This window comes from Lepus europaeus, chromosome 4, assembly GCF_033115175.1.
Source record: "Lepus europaeus isolate LE1 chromosome 4, mLepTim1.pri, whole genome shotgun sequence".
Classification (NCBI taxonomy): domain Eukaryota; kingdom Metazoa; phylum Chordata; class Mammalia; order Lagomorpha; family Leporidae; genus Lepus; species Lepus europaeus.
In genome coordinates this window covers 40,729,756-40,749,009 of record NC_084830.1, presented here as the reverse complement: position 1 = coordinate 40,749,009, position 19,254 = coordinate 40,729,756, and the positions used below count along the sequence as shown (strand labels likewise).

General features: G+C 46.7%; 1 protein-coding gene and 1 pseudogene across 1 annotated transcript in view; one reads left to right on the top strand and one right to left on the bottom strand.

Annotated features, from left to right (window-relative positions):
* The window catches only part of UBR5 (ubiquitin protein ligase E3 component n-recognin 5), a 147,121-nt gene that overhangs the window by 109,584 nt on the left and 18,283 nt on the right, over positions 1-19,254 (bottom strand). The gene's annotated exons all lie outside the window — the stretch shown is intronic.
* On the top strand, positions 2,943-3,227 carry LOC133758159 (small ubiquitin-related modifier 2-like; annotated as a pseudogene).

Sequence of the window (19,254 nt, the reverse complement as noted above, 5' to 3'; positions counted from 1 at the left end):
CCCACATTGGATACCCAGACGAAGTTCGGGTCCTGGCTTCAGCCTAGCCCAGTCCCAGCTGTGTCAGCCATCTGGGGAGTGAGCCAGCGGATGAACAATCTCTCTGTTTCTCCCTCTCTCTCCGCATGACTCTTCAAATAACTCTTATAAATAAATGAATGAATGAATGAATGAATGAATCTGTGCCCAGGAGCATCCATTTGGTACAGAGGCTAAGACTCTGCATAAGTCTACTGCTTCACTATCAGAGTGCCTGGGTTCAAGTCCCAGCTTCACTTCTGATTCCAGTTTACTACTAATATACATCCTGGAAGTCTCAAGCACATACCTGCCAACTACCGGGCAAAACAGGACTGATTTCTCAGTACCTGGATTTAATCTGGTCTGGCCTCGGTTGTTGAGGGCATTTGGGTAGTGAACCAGTAGATGCAAGATCTGTCTCTTTCAAATAAATTTTTTTGAAATGATAAAAATAAAAATCTGTACCCTGAAACGTTCTGGTACAAGAAATATCAAAGAAAGATTTCTGCAGGCCAGTGTTGCGGCGAAGCGGGTAAAGGTGCCACCTGCAACATCAGCATCAAACATGTGTACCATTTCAAGTCTGGCTGCTCCACTTCTGGTCCAGCTCCTGCTAATACACCTGAGAAAGCAGCAGAAGATGGCCTAAGCACTTGGAACCCTGCTACCCATGTAAGAGATCTGGATGAAGCTCCTGGCTGCAGCCTGACCCATCCCTGCTATTGCAGCCATCTGGAGAATGAACCAGTGAATGGAAACGTAGTGCTCTCTTTCTGTCTCTCTCCCTCTCCTCTCTAACTCTGCCTTTCAAATAAATAAAGCAAATCTTTAAAAAAGAAAAAAGAAAAAGAAATATTTCTGTCTGAGGCTGGCACTGTGGCGCAGTAGGGTAAGCCACTGTCTGCAGCGCCTGCATCCCACATGGGCTTTGGCCTGGCCCAGCTCTGGCCGTTGCGGCCATCTGGGGAGTGAACCAGTGGATGGACAATCTCTGTCTCTCTCTGTAACTCTAACCACCAAATAAATATAAGAAAAAAAATTTCTGTCATTTTCCCAAAAGATTTAGGCTCTAAATCATAAAACCTGTAACTCTAAAAGCAGTGAAACTGCATAAACACGTCACACTGCTCTGGGGGGAAGTGGGGAAGCATCTCCCAGAGATGGTAGAGACAGGCACCAAATCCATCCCTGACCACAGAACACGGTCCCACAGCATCACACACCTTCCTAAGCACAGTCAGTCCTCAACTTTGTTTCACAACTATCACACCACACTATACACACTAGACGCCACCTCTTAACTCGCCCCTTCACGTGCCAGCTGTTTGATACTGACATCAGTACATTCCAACTATCACATGGTGGTCCCACCTGCAGCTGCTCTAACTGGGGAAAAGGCTGCACTTTGGGTACAGCTGGAAAGGGGGTTTTAAGTGCTTGTTTATTTGTGCCAGCATCTGGGGGGCTCGTCTCCATGCCACTGATCCCCACCCAGCAAACTGAGAACCCAGAGGGTTCCAACCCCAAATCCCTTCTCCTGGTCCTGGAGCAAGCCAGTGGCAAGCCACCTGAACAAGGTCACAGGGAAGCACCTTTTGCGAGTCTTTGGTAAGATGCAAGAGCCCAACAGTCTTCACCTCCTCATGCTGCACTGTGGGCTGACCGTATACTCGGTGTTGGGCTGGAGATGGCAGAGAAAAGCCTGGAAAAATTGCTCCTACAGCAGTAGCAGAAGGCGGTGGCCTCAACCCAGCCCAATTCCATTCTATTCTCTTCTCTCCTCTCCTCCCCAGCCTGATTCCATTCTCTCCTCCCCTCTCCTCCTCTCTTCTCTCTCTCTCTCTCTCCCCCCCTCTCCCCCTCTCCCCCCACCCCCACCCCCACCCCATTGGCTGCAGGTGAGAATGGGGGTCTGGCTGCCCTGAGACTCATACCAGCCTTCCCGGTGCAAGAAGCACACACACTCCATCTCTGTGTGGATGAAAACTAAGCCCGAAAAGTGAATTCAGCCACTCCATTGTCAGACATCTTTTAAAGATCTGTATTATACTGCTTATATCTGAATTTAACCTTGATCACTAGTTCTCCAACTCTGGGATTTCACAGATCAGTAAATGGGAGTGGAGACAGAAAAAAATGAGTGCTGTGAGGGCCCTCCCCTCCTGTGAAGAAGTCAGGGCACACCTTACATGTGATGTTCCAGAAGAACCAGACGCAAGGGAACCATGGCCAAGGAGGTCTATATGCCGGAGCACAGAGCAGGCCGGCAAGAACACAACTCAGCTAAGCCGCGGAGGGCCACAGTCTCTCAGGCCTTCAGTCTGCTGGAACGAACAATTTGCATGCAGACATTTCTCCCGAGTTGGCTGGCTCACTCACTCAAGTTTCAGTGGGTTACTTTGTGTTGAATAAATTCGTAACCAGGGGGAAAAAAGACTATTGGAATGAAACTAAAAATACTACCAGAAGTAAAACAAAGATCTGTGCTTTAAGAGAGCAGACACCAACATTTTCTTTATTAATCTCCTATAGGAAGATTTTCTCTAAAAGTCTATCAGAATCTCTGGTGAAAATCCATAAAATATTCTTATTTATTTATTTATTTAAAAAGCAGAGTTAGAGAGAGATCTTCTACCTGCTGGCTCACTCCCCCAAATGGCCACAATAGCCAGGGCTGGCTAAATCCAGGAACCAAGCACTCCATCCAGGTCTCCCATGAGAATGGCAAGAACCCATGTACTTGGCCCATTATCATCTGTTTCCAAGCTGCATTAGAGGTAGGATGCAGGGTGGGGGACGGAGCGCAGGACATGCGCGTGTCCTCTCCTTCGTCCACCGCTGCCGCTCCTGGTGCTGCTTGTGTGCTGCGGCCCTGGGTATCTCTTTGTGAAGTGGCAGCTGAGGAGACTCCAGTGCTCGCCATGGCCGACGAAAAGCCCAAGGAAGGAGTCAAGACTGAGAAGAACGGTCACACTCACTGGAAGGTGGCGGGGCAGGATGGTTCTGCGGTGCAGCTTAAGATTAAGAGGCATACACCACTGAGTGAGCTAATGAAAGCCTACTGAAACGACAGTTTGTCAATGAGGCAGATCAGATTCCGATGTGAGGGGCAGCCAATCAATGAATCAGCCACCCCGGCACGGCTGGAAATGGAGGAGGCGGATAGCACGGATGCTTCCCAGCAGCAGCCGGGCGCCGTCTCCTGAAAAGGGAGCCCGCTGTTTTACCCCAGAGCTCTGTCCCAGCAGACCGAGCACTCTCAACTAGAAGACTGCATGGCTCCCAGCACATGCTGACTTCTGCAGCACAGTGTTCTCTGTTCTCTCACGGCCCCTTGCCCATTCCTCTATGTACACTAAGTAACTGGTGGATGTGCACAAGCATATTGCACGTTTTCTTCGCTGGTTTTTTGTTTTTTAAACTAAATGGTCAATGGCATCTTTTGGCTGACATCAAATGGCGATGGAATGAGGAAGAATACTGGTTCTATGAAAATATCCCCTGTCCCCATTAGTGGCATGCTCATTCAACTCTTATTTTTACACTCCAGTAACTTATTTTGCTCTCACTGTCATAACAAAAAAAATCAATAAAATAAAAATCCTTGCATACCTTGTCTGATTGGAGAATTTTAATATTTTTCATTTATCATTCTAAAACCAAGGACAATTTTATAACTATTATGTATGTAGCTGTTACATGTATGGCAATCTGTCTTTAAGTAGGGTAAATTACTCTTTTTTTTTTCTTTTTAAGATTAATCTACTTGAAAGTCAGAGTTAAACAGAGAGAAAAGAAAAGGCAGAGAGAGAGGTCTTCCACCTGCTGGTTCACTCCCCAATTGGCTGCCACAGCTGGAGCTGTGCCGATCAGAAGGCAGGAGCCAGGAGGTTCTTCCAGGTCTCCCATGTGGATGCAGGGACTCAAGAACTTGGGCCATCTTCCACTGCTTTCCCAGGCCGTAGCAGAGAGCTGGCTTGGAAGTGGAGCAGCCAGGACTTGATCCATCACCCATATGGGATGCCGGCACTGCAGGTGGCAACTTTCCCTGCTATACCACAGCCAGCCCCGGTAAATTACTCTTTAAAAGGGCAAAATACTCTTTCAAAAAAATGCATCCTTGGGGGGTGGTGCTCTAGCGTAGCGGGTAAAGCTGCCACCTGCAGTACCAGCATCCCATAAGGATGCCGGTTTGAATCCTGGCTGCTCCAGTTCCAGTCTAGTTCTGCACTATGGCCTAGGAAAACATCGAATGGTCCAAGGCCATGGGCTTCTACATCCATGCGGGAGACCTGGAAGAAGCCCTTGGCTCCTGGCTTCAATACCGGCTTCAAGATCTGGCCGTCCATTGCAGCCATTTGGGGAATGAACCAGCAAATGGAAGATTTCTCTCTCTGCCTCTGTCTTTCAAATAAGTAAATCTTTTTTTTTTTTTTTTTTTTTTTTTAAATTTTTGACAGGCAGAGTGGACAGTGAGAGAGAGAGAAAGAGAGAAAGGTCTTCCTTTTGTGGTTGGTTCACCCTCCAATGGCCGCCGTGGTAGCGCGCTGCGGCCGGCGCACCGCGCTGATCCGATGGCAGGAGCCAGGTGCTTCTCTCCTGGTCTCCCATGAGGTGCAGGGCCCAAGGACTTGGGCCATCCTCCACTGCACTCCCTGGCCACAGCAGAGAGCTGGCCTGGAAGAGGGGCAACCGGGACAGGATCGGTGCCCCGACCGGGACTAGAACCCGGTGTGCTGGCGCCGCAAGGCGGAGGATTAGCCTATCAAATAAGTAAATCTTAAAAAAAAAAAAAAATCCTAAATAGTTTTCCCTTCAAGTCAAGCATTTTGTTGTTTAAATAAACTTCTAATAAATAAACTAAAAAAAAAAAAAAAAAAACAGAAAATAAGAAACAGAGGTGGGTCTTTATCCTAGGCACTCTGATAGTGGATACAGGTGGCCCAAGTCCTTGAGCCCCTGCAAACCACGTGGGAGACCAGGAAGAAGCTCCTGGCTCCTGGCTTTGGATCGGCGCAGCTCCAGCCATTGTGGCCAACTGAGGAGTGAACCATCAGATGGAAGACCTCTCTCTCTCTCTCTCTCTCTCTCTCTTTTTAACTCTGACTTCAAAAAATAACTACTTATATAAAAAAATATTTGCTAGGGGGACTGTTTTACAAACAGGGAGCTGTTTTTGCAAACCGCTTTGTTATTGTGATTGATATATACTATTTGGACTGTCAGCTCTGTCTTTGCATCCAATCAGTCACAGTATGCTGTTTCATTAGTCTATCAAGCAAAGTCAGTCGTAAACGGGACAGGCTGTCAGACAAGGGAGGGATTTTTAAATATCCTTTTCAAATAATTGGGGACATTTTTTGATATTACACCAAAACCTGAGAAGTAATAGTCTCTTAAAGGTTGGGAGCGATTCGGAATCTGAAACCTATCACTGAGCTTTGAATAACTCCTTTACCCATGTAAGATTGTATAATAGCACTTACTGGTCATTTGGAAAATACTGATGTACTTACTTTTTGTAGATCTTCAAATTCACATTAGATAAATTTTTTAAAGATTTTATTTATTTATTGGAGAGGAAGAGACAGAGAGAGGTCTTCCATCTGCTGGTTCACTCCCCAAATGACCACAATGGCCGGAGCTGGGCCAATCTGAAGCCAGGAAACAAGAGCTTCTTCTAGGTCTCCCACATGGGCACAGGGGCCTAAGCACTTGGACCATCTTCCACTGCTTTCCCAGTTCATAAGCAGAGAGCTGGATCGGAAGAGGAACAGCCAGGACATGAACTGGCATCCATATGGGATGCCAGCACCGCACGCAGAGCCTTAGCCCACCACACCACAGCGCTGACCCTCACATTTGATAATGTTAATATCAACCTGCAGCACTAAATTCAGTGATGGATACAAGTATCTCACTTCACTCAGTAAACACCCAAGTTTGATAACCAGTCTGCCAGTCACTCTTTCAAATAAAAGTGGTTATCACTGGGTAGGCTATTGGCACAGTGGCTAAGATGCCATTTGGGATGCCCAGATCCCATGCCAGAGTACCTGGGCTCAAGCCCCAGCTCCGCTTATGGCCCCTTCCTGCGAACAGGCACCCCAAAGAGGTAGCAGGTGATAGCTCAATTATCTGGAAGCCTGCCACCCATGTAGGATATGCAGACTGTGTCCAGCTCCTGGAATCAGCCTGGCCCAGCCCCAAGCAGTTGGAATCTGGGGAACAAACCAGCAGATGGAAGATCTCTTTTCCTTTCAAATAATATCCATAAATTTTTTTAAAAAACATAATTGTTTCCCCTGTCTCTACCATTCTCTGTAACTTTCAAATAAATAAAATAGATCTTTAAAAAAATATATAAAAAAAAAAAAAAGAAATGTTCTGAAAAGTATGATAGAGGGGGCCGGCGCCGTGGCACAGTAGGTTAATCCTCTGCCTGCAACGCCGGCATCCCATATGGGCGCCATGGGTGCCGGTTCTAGTCCCAGCTGCTCCTCTCCCAATCCAGCTGTCTGCTGTGGTCTGGGAAAGCAGCAGAAGATGGCCCAAGTCCTTGGGCCCCCGCACTCGCGTGGCAAGATCGGGAGGAAGCTCCTGGCTCCTGGCTTCGGATCAGCGCAGCTCCGGCCGTTGTGGCCATTTGGGGAGTGAACCAGCGGACAGAAGACCTTTCTCTTTGTCTCTCTCTCACTGTCTGTAACTCCACCTCTCAAATAAATAAATAAAATATTTTAAAAAAAAGTATGATAAAGAAAAAGCTACATTATACTTATAATTTCTTCCGCAACCTAGAAAATATTCCCGTTAGATATACCTATACAGAATCTTAAATAATATGGTTCCTAATAAAATAAAAAGACCAAATCCCAAACTACTGTGCCATGTGAAACATAACACCTCTGAGAAACCAAATGCCAAGCACAAAAATAATGACTCCTTTTCCTTTAAAGCAAAATTAATCATCTGATTTTCAGCTCCTTTCAAAGCATTGGAAAAGGCAAAGAATATACACGCCAAATGGAAAAGATAAAACCTATATCCTTTATACAACAACTGCTTTGGATATTTTCTAAGACTGTCTCATCTAATTTCATTTTTTTTAAATTTTATTTTATTTCTTTGATAGGTAGAGTTACAGACAGTAAGAGAGAGAGATAGAGAGAAAGGTCTTCCTTCCATTGGTTCACTCCCCAAATGGCTGCTACGTACAGCACCACGCTGATCCAAAGCCAGGAGCCAGGCGCTTCCTCCTGGTCTCCCATGGGGTGCAGGGCCCAAGCTCTTGGGCCATCCTACACTGCCCTCCTGGGCCACAGCAGAGAGCTGGAATGTAAGAGGGGCAACCAGGACAGAACCGACGCCTCAACCGGGACTAGAACCCTGAGTACCAGCTCTAACCTCCCAGATCTGAAAGCATTCTTAATCTGTTAAATGGAGATAAAACCGCTTGTCCGGTTGTGCTGCTTCTATAAGGATTAGAGATAATGTACCTTGGAAAGAGCTAAGCACTTAAATGCCCAATAAATGGCAGACATTATCAATGTTATTGAGCTATACTCTCCATCCTTGGATAGCCTGCTTCAAATCTGCCAAGTTCCGGATTGAACTTGTTGGCAAAGTAAATAGGGTTCGATTTGAATCCTGAGGCCCGAGGGGAACCTGAGCCTCCAAAGAACAACTCTGGGAAGTCTAGGGAGCAGAAACCTCTACGGGCTCTAGAGCTCTGCTGCTTGTGCATGACTTTTGACTCCACAATGGGAGATTTCTTCTCTCACTCTTCCAGAAGCAGCCTATACTCCAGACATCTCCAGCTTCTCACAATTCACTAAGCAAATTATATCTGAAAACTATTCTCTTATTTATCTAACACACCAATCCCCTCGGCCTAGAATGACCACGTGCCCTGTGCCTTCTGCACACTCTCAGCAGCAATAGCCTGCCTCCCATGTTTTGGTCATCAAAGACCCCAAGAACCCACCATCAAGTGTCTCCAATTCTTTGTCTTATAATAAAAACTCAACATATGGCAACTCAACTCAGTCCCTGCCAATACTGACCAAGTAATGTTTCATCCCATCCCAATGTCTTTCATCTTGCCACTTTATTTAAAAAAAAAAAAAAAAAAAGGCACTTGGTTTTAAATTTTTATTCATTCACTCATTTGAGCCAATGGAGTGCGAGCATGCACTGCATCCTCCGCTTCAATCTCCAAATGCCTGCAATACCAGGACTGGGCTGGGAAAAGCCAGCAGCTGGGAATTCAGCCCAGGTCTCCCAAGTGGGTGGCAGGGACTCAAGTACTTGAGCCATCACTACTGCCTGCAGTGCCAGCATCCCAAATGGGCACCGCTTCAAGTCCCGGCTGCTCCACTTCCAACCCAGTTCCCTGCTGGTGTGCTGGGAAAGCAGCAGAAGATGGCCCAAGCGCTTGGGCCCCTTCACCCACATGTGCAATCCAGATGATCCTGACTTCCACCTGGCCTAGCCCCAGCCATTGCAGCCGTTTGGAGAGTGAACCAGCGGGTGGAAGATCTCTCCTTCTCTGTGTGTCTCTTCCGCTCTCTGTATAACTGTGACTTTCAAATAAATACATAAATAAATCTTTTATTAAAAAAAAATATTTTCAAATCAGAAAGTAGGAAAGACGTCTAAAATTTTTTATCACTCATATGTGGAAACTTGGTTGGAGACTGACCAGAAGCACACTGGGGACACCAGGCCTAACTGTGAAGCACCGTGGCGGGACTGTGGCCTAGTAGTTAGGCCACAGCAGGGATGCCCACAGCCTCTACCAGAGCGCCTGGGGTCGAGTGCCCCACCCCCAGCCCAGTTCCTTGCACGTGCACATCCCTGGAGGCAACAGGAAATGGCTCAAGCAGTTGGGTCCCCACCACACCCATGGGAGACTTGGACTGAGTGCCAGCCAGAACCCTCAGGCCAATGTAAGCATTTGGGGAGTACAACCAGGACAGGAGCACCCTCTTCTTTCTGCTTCCTCCCCAAAAAAAAAAAATTAAAAATAAAAAAAAAGAAAGAAAGATAAAACCGTAAACCAGATGCCAAAATGACTGTAACAAGCAAAAATGTCTGACAAAGTAGAATTCCCTTGGAGTTAGATGAGTCAGTGAGGGCTAGGGCTTCAGGAGTCAAGATTTCAAAATGAGCCTTCATCATCTTGGGAAAATGAGATTCCAGGGAAAAAATGGTAATTATCTAATAAAAAAAAAAAAAAAAAAAAAAACAGTCTCTTAATCCTAAAAGTGAGTCTTCTCTAAAACACTTCAAAGCACCAAAGGGAGAATTCAAAGATGTGAAATTGAATTTTCTCGTAAGTCATCTACAAGAGAGATGGTGCCAGAGTACTCTGCTCATCAAAATTTAACTGCAAGAACAACTAAGACACAGGCTATCTACCACCTTCCTGTGGTCAAAATTATTATTTCTGGAATCAAAATCTCCCTTCAAACAAGGCTGAACTAGTAACTACAACAGTCTATTTAAAGACAGCTGATATGACAAAAATAGTAAAAAGGAATGGTCAGCATGCTTCCCAAATGCAGCTTCACGCCCAGCAGAGCAGAGGACACAGGGCACAGACCCACAGCCCTACCACTTGGCTGCTGCTGTGATATGCAACCACACAGGTGGGCACAGCTGCAGGACCCTCAGGAACGAGAAAACCGTGAAATCTTCTGTCCAGCAACCCCTTATTAGACATTGTAGAAATTAAAAGAAAACAGTTCAATGGGCCCTGTGGCTCACTTGGTTAATCCTCCACCCGCGGCGCCAACATCCCATATGGGCGCTGGGTTCTGGTCCCGGTTGCTCCTCTTCCAGTCCAGCTCTCTGCTGTAGCCCGGGAAGGCAGTGGAGGATGGCCCAAGTGCTTGGGCCCCTGCACCCACATGGGAGACCGGGAGGAGGCACCTGGCTCCTGGGTTCGGATCGGTGCAGCGCCAGCCGTAGCGGCCATTAGGGGGGTGAACCAACGGAAGGAAGACCTCTCTCTCTCTCTCTCTCTCACTGTCTAACTCTGTCAAAAAAAAAAAATATACAAAAAAAAAAAAAACAGTTCAAAAAAGGTGATGAAAGGGGGACCATGCTGTGGCACAATGGGTTAAGCAGCCACTTGCCACACCGTTTCAGATCCAGCTCCTGCTAATGTGCCTGGGAAGGCAGGAAAGGATGGCCCAAGTCCTTATCCTGCCATCCACATGGGAAACCAAGGTGGAGTTCTGGGCTCCTGGCTTTGGCCCGGCACAGTCTCATCTATTGCAGGCATTTGGGGAGTGAATGAAGGATCTATATCTGTCAGTATGTCTGTCTGTCTGTCTCTTTCTCTCTCTGTGTCACTCTGCTTTTCAAATAATTTTTTTTTAAAAAAAGGTTATCCTGCCGGCACCGTGGCTTAACAGGCTAATCCTCCACCTTGCGGCGGCGGCACACCAGGTTCTAGTCCCGGTTGGGGCACCGGATTCTATCCCGGTTGCCCCTCTTCCAGGCCAGCTCTCTGCTATGGCCCGGGAAGGCAGTGGAGGATGGCCCAAGTCCTTGGGCCCTGCACCCCATGGGAGACCAGGAGAAGCACCTGGCTCCTGGCTTCGGATCAGCGCGGTGCGCCGGCCGCAGCGGCCATTGGAGGATGAACCAATGGCAAAAAGGAAGACCTTCCTCTCTGTCTCTCTCTCTCACTATCCACTCTGCCTGTCAAAAGAAAAAAAAAAAAAGGTTATAAAGTGGGACTGACACCCCCTATGGATGCCAGTTTGAGTCCTGGCTGCTCCACTTCCAATCCAGCTCTCTTATTAATGCTGCTGGGAAAGCAGCAGAAGATGGTCCAAGTCCTTGGGCCTCTGCACCTATGTGGGAAACCCAGAAGAAACTCCTAGCTCCCGACTGGCCCAGCTCTAGCCATTGCAGCCTCTCTCTAACTCTGCTTTCAAATAAATAAGTCATTAAAAAAAAAAATTATAAAAGAAAACCCAAGTTCTGATTACAATTTTTTTGAAGTTTTTTTAAAACCTGAAGACCAATGTAAGTGTCCCAAAATTAAATCTCAAGTAAGGCTTGAATGCATTTTAGAAAGTTATTAGAACCGTACATTCTGGGATACTTTCAGGAGGAAAACGCAGGTTACTAGGAAGTCCACAGTAGGCTTTGAGCATGGCAAGAATCACATCTCACACATACACAAAGGCACAGAAAAGATGAATAATTTTCATGTATAGGACTTCTTAATAAGAAGTATGTGTTTATTTCCACATTACCTCCTATAACCCCACTAAAATGGCAACAAATTTGAAAAGATAATAAACAAATGAATTTTAACGTTGCAAGGACAAAGAGAAAGAGAGGAGACTAGACATCCAAGCAAAGGGTGCCAACCAAATTCTGGAAGCTGGCCAGCAGGGAGGGAAGTGACCAATGACTTAGCAGATAAACTAAAACCTAAGGCCCACAGGGGAGGCCAAAAATGAATACGGCAATTTCTGGGAATGGGAGACAGATATCTCAAAACCTGGGGCAACCCCAAACAGAAAGACTTGGAAGTCTACGTAAGGAACAAGCAGTTAATTTCAGATCCCCACTCTCCAAGGAGACTGGGCCTCTCAGCCTCTAACAAAAGACTTCCTACTTAGCAAAATTCAACCAGAATGGCTTGAGAAGGCACTGGGATGGGGAGGAGAAAGGTATCAGGTATCAGAAGAAAAAGTGAAAGCTGTCCACTGAAATGCAGAATCGATCAGCCCACATCCCAGAATGCTTGCACTCACTCCACCCAGGATTACTCTCTCAGAAAACTGGCCCAACAGGAGGGAAAAAAAATCTTCGGGGCCAGCACTGTGGCACAGAGCTTAAAGCCTCCACCTGAAGCGCCACCATCCCATACGGGCTGCTCCACTTCTGATCCAGCTCTCTGTTGTGACCTGGGAAAGCAATGGAAGATGGCCCAGGCTCTTGGGCCCTGCACCCATGTAAGAGACCTGGAAGAAGCTCCTGGCTCCTGGCTCCTGGCTTCAGACCAGCCCAGCTTCTACCGCTGCAGTCATTTAGGGAGTGAATCAGCAGATGGAAAATCAATCAGCATCTCTCCCCCTCCATCTCTAACTGCCTTTCAAATAAATAAATTGTTAAAAAAAAATCTTCAACAGAGTATAAAACAAAGTAACAGAAAACACAGGAAAAAATAAGAAAATCAGGGTAGCAATGGAGGTGTCAAGTAACCAACTAATAGAAGGTCCACAAAAAGAAAAAAAATGGATGAGAGAAGGAAGCATTAATAATAATATATGTGGGGCAGGAGCCGTGGCTCACTTGGTTAATCCTCCGCTTGAGGCGCCGCATCCCGTATGGGCGCCAGGTTTTAGTCCCGGTTGCTCCTCTTCCAGTCCAGCTCTCTGCTGTGGCCTGGGATAGCAGTGGAGGATGGCCCAAGTGTTTGGGTCCCTGCACCCGCATGGGAGACCAGGAAGAAGCACCTGGCACCTGGCTCCTGGCTTGGGATCAGCACAGCTCTGGCCATTGCGGCCATTTGGGGAGTGAACCAGCGGAGGGGGGACCTTTCTCTGTCTCTCTCTCTGTTTGTAAACTCTTTCAAATAAATAATAAAAAATAATAATAATACAATACACAATATAGACATGAATGATATGAACTTTTATAATAAACAGTTCCACCACGGGGCCAGCACTGTGGGGCAGTGGATTGAGCTGGCACTGTGCCAGCACCCCATGTGGGCACCAGTTCAAATCCTGGTTGCTCTATTTTAAACCTAGCTCCATGCTGGTGTAACTAGGAAAGCTGCAGAAGATGGCCCAAATGCTTGGGCCCCTGCAGCCATGGGAGAGACCTATATGTAGCTCCTGGCTCCTGGCTCCTTCGGTCTGGAACAGTCCTGGCCATTGAGACCATCTGGAGAATAAACCAGAAGATAGAAGACCTCTCTGTAACTCTGCCTTTCATAAAAAATAAAATAGGGGCTGCCACTGCAGCATAGTGGGCTAAGCCTCCGCCCATGGCACTGGCATCCCATATGGGCACTGGGTCAAGTTCCAGCTGCTCCACTTCTGATTCAGCTCTCTGCTATGGCCTGGGAAAGCAGTGGAAGATGGTGCAAGTGCTCTGGCCCCTGCACCCACATGGGAGACCCAAAAGAAGCTCCTGGCTCCTGGCTCCAGACTGGCCCAGCTTTGGCCATTTGGGGAGTAAACTAGCAGATGGAAGATATCTCTCCCTGCCTCCACTTCTCTGTAATTCTGACTTTCAAATAAATAAATAGAAGAAATCTTCACCACTCAAAAAAAAAAAAAAAAGAAAATCCAACAAGTGCCAAGGACTACAACACAAAGAATAAGACAAGGGTCAACACCATGGTACATCAACATGAAATTTCTCATCACTAGGGATGGAAGGAGGGGGCGATATCAGGCACAACAGGATCAGGAATCAAAATGGCATTGAACTCAAAAGTAATACTGGGGCCAGCGCCATGGCTCACTTGGCTAATCCTCAGCCTGAGGCGCCAGCAACACGGGTTCTAGTCCCGGTTGCTCCTCTTCCAGGCCAGCTCTCTGCTGTGGCCCGGGAAGGCAGCAGAGGATGGCCCAAGTGCTTGGGTCCCTGCACCCGCATGGGAGACCCGGAAGAAGCTCCTGACTCCTGATCAGCACAGTTGTAGCCAACTGGGGAGTGAACCATCAGATGGAAGCCCCCCTCCCCACCTCTCCTCTTTCTGTGTAGCTCTTTCAAATAAATAATTTTTTTAAAAAAAGCAACAAAGTAGCATATCAGGGATTGGCATGTCACACACTGAGTTAAGCTGCTAGCTGGGATGCCGGCAGCCCATATCAGAGTGCCTGGGCTCAAATTCCAGCTCCACTCTCCATTCCAGCTTTCTGCTAATGTGTACCCTGGAAGGCAGCAGGTGATGGCCCAAGTAGCTGGACCCTTAACTAGCTGGACCCAGTCTGAACTACTAGCTCCTGGCTTTCAGCTGGTCCATCCTAGGGTCTTGCATTTGGGAAGTAAACCAGCAAATATGAGATCTTTCAGATAAATAAAAAAATGTTTAAAACTTTAGATGTAAATATATGTCTTCTTCCTATTCATCACAACAGCAAGCTACTCTTTTTAAAAAAAGATTTATTTATTTGGATGTCAGGGCTGGGGGCAGGTGGAATGGGGTAGGGGTAGGGATTTTCCATCTGCTAGTTCACTCCCCAGATGGCCACAACAGCCAGGGCTGTGCCTGGCTGAAGCCAGGAGCTTTATCCAGGTCTTCCACGCGGCTGCAGGGGCCCAAGCACAGGGCCATATTCCACTGCTTTCCCAGGCACACTAACAGGGAGCTGGAAGTGAGCAGCCAAGCCTCAGACCAGCACCCATAGGGGATGCTGGTGTCACAGGCAGTGGGCAGGCGGCAGCAGCTTAACCTGCGTCACAATGCCATCCCCCAGGCTACACATTTATTCAAAAAGAGTTTTGGGTTCTTCTTTTGGAACTGACTTTAAGGTTTTTTTTTTTTTTGAAAGCCACTGCACATTCAGTACCTAGTACAATGCCTGGCACACAGTAGCCGTGCAAATGATTAAAAACATATTCACAGCAATTGTAAACCCTAGTCATTTCAGACAGATGTGCCTCTAAAACAAAAAAGAAATCATTCAGTCCTCAAGTTGTCTGATCAAATGGACAAGGGAGCCAAGCAGTTCTTATCTGTGACACTGTGAAATACATACTTGCTCTTTGTCCCATTTCAAGGCATACAACTCTTGAAATACTTGGGAAAGTGTCTTATTCTATGCAGTCCCTAGTTAGCTTTAGGATGAGAACTAATCACTGGAAATACCAAGGCAGGAGTAGAAGGCGGGCTTTTAGCCCTACCCATCAATCTCCAGGGAGGGGTAAGATGAAGGTTAAATTGATCACCAATGGCCAAGAATTTAATCAGTCATGTAATGTAGCCTTCCTAAAAGCCCAACAGCCAAGTCTGGGCCAGGCCCAACGCAGGAACCAGAACTCCATGGCGGTCTCCTACATAGGTGGCAGGATCCCAAGTCATCATCCCCTGCTTTGCCAAGTACCTTAGCTCAGAGAAGCCACGACTGGAACTGGCACTGTTATAGCTTGTGAGCAGCTGAACCCACAGAGCCTTCCAAGAAGGTAAACAACAAGGCCACAACCTGCAAGGATGCATACCCCAATCCCACAGCTCGTGTGCTCAAACCCCTCCGGATCTCGCCCTATGTATCTCTTCATCTGGCTGGTCCCCTCTCCCCTATTTAAAATATCCTTTACAATAAACTACAAATGTCTGTCTGGCCCTATAAGCCACTCAGGCAAATTAATCAAACTTCCTGAGGGGGTGAGGGGAACTCCAGCTTGTAGCCTGCCAGTAGGGAGGCGAGGAAAGCCCCAAACCTGCAGGATCTGATGTTGTCTCCAGGGAGGTGTCAAAATGGAATTGACTTAGAGGACACCACTGCTGTCTCCTTCAGAACCCAGCCCCTGCTGGCAGGGAGAAGTCCCCACTCCTCTAGCAGTCAGGGTCTTCTCCGTTCATCACCATGGTGTGAGAGCAGAGGAAAGTGTTTTCTCCCAACTCATTATCCAAAGAAAATACTATTTCACATGACGTACCCTGTGACAGCACGGTCTTAGCAGAGAACTTAATCACTAGCCCACATTTCAATCTTTAAGTCTCAGGACACAGCAAATATTCACATTTCCTAACGAATATACCCAATCAACCACCTGACTATACAAGCAACACTAGTGATGGCAAAGAAACACATTCATATCGGCTCCTGGGTGCTCACTGTGGGGGTGGAGGGAAGTTCAATACTTCTGCCTGGAAATACTACGTTCCTTAGTAGTTACAAGTCCAGAAAGTTCATTATGTCTAAAGCCAAAACGTCAAGTCTTCACTGTTCCTATTTTCAAATACAACGGTACTTCCAAAGCTCATAAAATATAGAAAAGTTTACTTTGACTCAAAAAATTCAGAATATACATTCCCCATGAACTTCCTGAGATACTCTCACACATGTTAACAATCTTCTGCAACACCCCTGGAACCTTCATCTCTCTGTGGCTGTGGTCATTTTTTAAATACTGTAACTCCTCTGACAGTCCCCCCGTCAAGAGGCAGCGTCCAGTCACTGTCCTTGATTGCCGGCTGGCCTGTGACTTGCTTCTCCAAGAGAGGAGGCGGCAGAAGTCTGCTGCGTGACCTCAAAGGCCAGCTCACAAGAAGGCACTCCACCCGGCTCTCCCTTCCCAGGCCTTTCAAACTCAGCTGCCCCAGAAGGAAGCCTTCCACCAGAGAAAGCACACAGAGGACCTCCAGCTTCCCAGCCTCTGGCTGAGTGAGGCTTCCTTCCGGATGAACCCAGTTACCACCAATTTCCACTCCCAAGAAGCACTGAGCCAGCCCAGGACTCTGAGATCATAATAAATGAGCATCGTCTTTCCCCTCAAGCTCAGGGTGGTTTACTGCCTAGCAATAAAAAAGTCAGCATGAGGATCAAAGAAGACCTTAACACAGTCTTGTGCTCTGGGTCTATAGGTTACAAATTCTTTGATATATTTATGTTAATAAAGCCTCATTTATGACTCCTCTTTGATACATCCTGATTAACTCTTTTTAGTAGTGCTATAAAACAAACACAACTTTATATAAATCTTCACCTGCAAGCTTCCTTGGACATTTATTACAAATATCTTATTTACAAAACCAACCACAGATTCATCTTCACAGCAAATCTTTGCCCAAAATAAAAGATAACCTTAAGAGTCATCAACAGAAAAGCCACATTTTTATACATCCTAGTGACGAACGTAACACTGACAAGCCAACTCTCCAGTCACATCCAGTAACACTCACTGATACATGCTCTCACTTCCTCAGCCCTGCAAGTCAGGAGCCTGCCTAAAGAAACAAAAGCTGACATGGCCAAACCCCTCACCAACCACTGATCTCTCAGAAAAATGCTCTGCAAACATCCTCGCGAGCTTAAGTACAAAACCTGGCCAATCACTTCCACATCCTTTATGGTCAAGCTAAGGCGACCTTAGAGTTTTAGCCAACAATATAACGCAAACCAATGCAAAATATTTGCAAATCCCACAGAAGGTGCAAGACTTCATGAGCTAGGCATTGAAATTCCTCAAAACACACATACATACCTCTGACAAATGATAATATCATGCCTAGAACTAAAGGTTACTGAAAATTTTAACACAATTCTGCTTTGACATAGATTGATCTGAGTATCAAATAACTATGGCCCTTTTTAAGATTATTTACTAGAAAGGCAAATGAGAGACAGAGACAAAGATAGAGTGAGCCATTTTCTACCACCTCATTCACTCCCCAAATGACCACAACAGGCAGCGCTGAGCCAGGCCAAAGCCAGGATCCTGGAACTCCATCCAGGTCCCCCAGAATCATGGCAAGAACCTAAGCATTTGGGATATCTTCTGCTACTTTTCCAGGCACGAGCTGGATCAGAAACACAGCAACTGGGACTTGAACCCATCCTCTGATGTGGGGTACCAGCTTTACATGCAGCAGCTTGATCCACTGTGCCACAATACTGGTCCTACAGATTTTTGGGGGGCAAAAAAAAAAAAATGACACCATGATAAAATTAAATGAGAACAGCCAGCACCGCGGCTCACTAGGCTAATCCTCCGCCTTGCGCTGCCGGCACACCGGGTTCTAGTCCCACCGGGGCGCCGGATTCTGTCCCGGTTGCCCCTCTTCCAGTCCAGCTCTCTGCTGTGGCCAGGGAGTGCAGTGGAGGATGGCCCAAGTGCTTGGGCCCTGCACCCACATGGGAAACCAGGAGAAGCACCTGGCTCCTGGCTTCAGATCAGCGCGCGGTGCGCCAGCCGCAGCGCGCCGGCCGCGCCGGCCATTGGAGGGTGAACCAACGGCAAAAGGAAGACCTTTCTCTCTCTCTCTCTCTCTCTCTCTCTCTCTCACTGTCCACTCTGCCTGTCCAAAAAAAAAAAAAATGAGAACAAATGCAGTGTGAACCCTGAATTCTGACTTTAAAAGGCACCCTATTACAGATATATTGAGAACAGGTGGAGGAAAAAATGACAAATGACTACTAGATATTAAGAAATTTTTATTTCTTTAAGTGCTTCATATTTAGGAGACATGAGCACATGTATTTAAAGATGAAATATCGGGCCCGGCATTGCGGTGCAGCAGGTTAAAAGCCCCAGCCTGCAGCGCTGGCATCCCATATAGGCACCGGTTTGAATCCAGCTGCTTGACTTCCAATCCACCTCCCTGCTAATGCACCTGGGAAAGCAACAGAAGATGGCCCAAGTCTTTGGGTCCCTGCACCTTCAAGGGAGACCTGGAAGAGGCTCCTGGTTCCTTACTTTGGATCTGCTCAGCTCTGGCCACTGCAACCGTCTGGGGAGTGAACCAGTGCCCATGCTTGCTCGCTTGCTCGCTCGCACTCTCTCACCCTCTCTCTGTAACCTTGTCTTTCAAGTAAATATAATAAATATTAAAAAATCAAAATGAAATACTACAATGTCTACAAGTTCAAAAGTTACTTACAAATATTTTTCAAATGACAAAATGTTAATTACTAGATCTAAGACATAATGAGGTAAATCACTATTCACTCTTTCAATTTTTCTGCATGTTTTGAAAATGTTTAAAATGGAAAGAAAGAGAAAAAGAGATAAATAAAAGTCAACCTCACCAAAGAAATACAAACACCCACAAATACAAACACACAGATCAAGGACCACCATTTTCAGAGGACCTCCTAACACAAAATATGGACAGGTGGGAAAAAGGCAAGGGAACTTATAATGTGCTACGTCCCTCAATGTTATGGGGACTAATATTACATGAAGGGAAAAATTCAAACAATTTAATCATTCTTTATTCTTCTCTTAAAATAAATTATTTATTTATTTACTTGAAAGGCAGAGTTAGAGAGAGAGGGAGGGAGGGAGGGAGAGAGAGAGAAAGAGAAAGAGATCTTCCATCCACTGGTCATTCCCACAAATGGCCACAATGGCAGGAGCTGGGGCCAATCCAAAACCAGGAGCCAGGAGCTTCTTCCGGGTGTCCCATGTATGAGTGCAGAGGCCTAAGTTCCTTGGGCCATCTTCTACTGCTTCTCAAGCACATCAGCAGGGAGCTGATCAGAAGTGCAGCACTCGGAACTCAGACAGGTGCCCATATGGGAT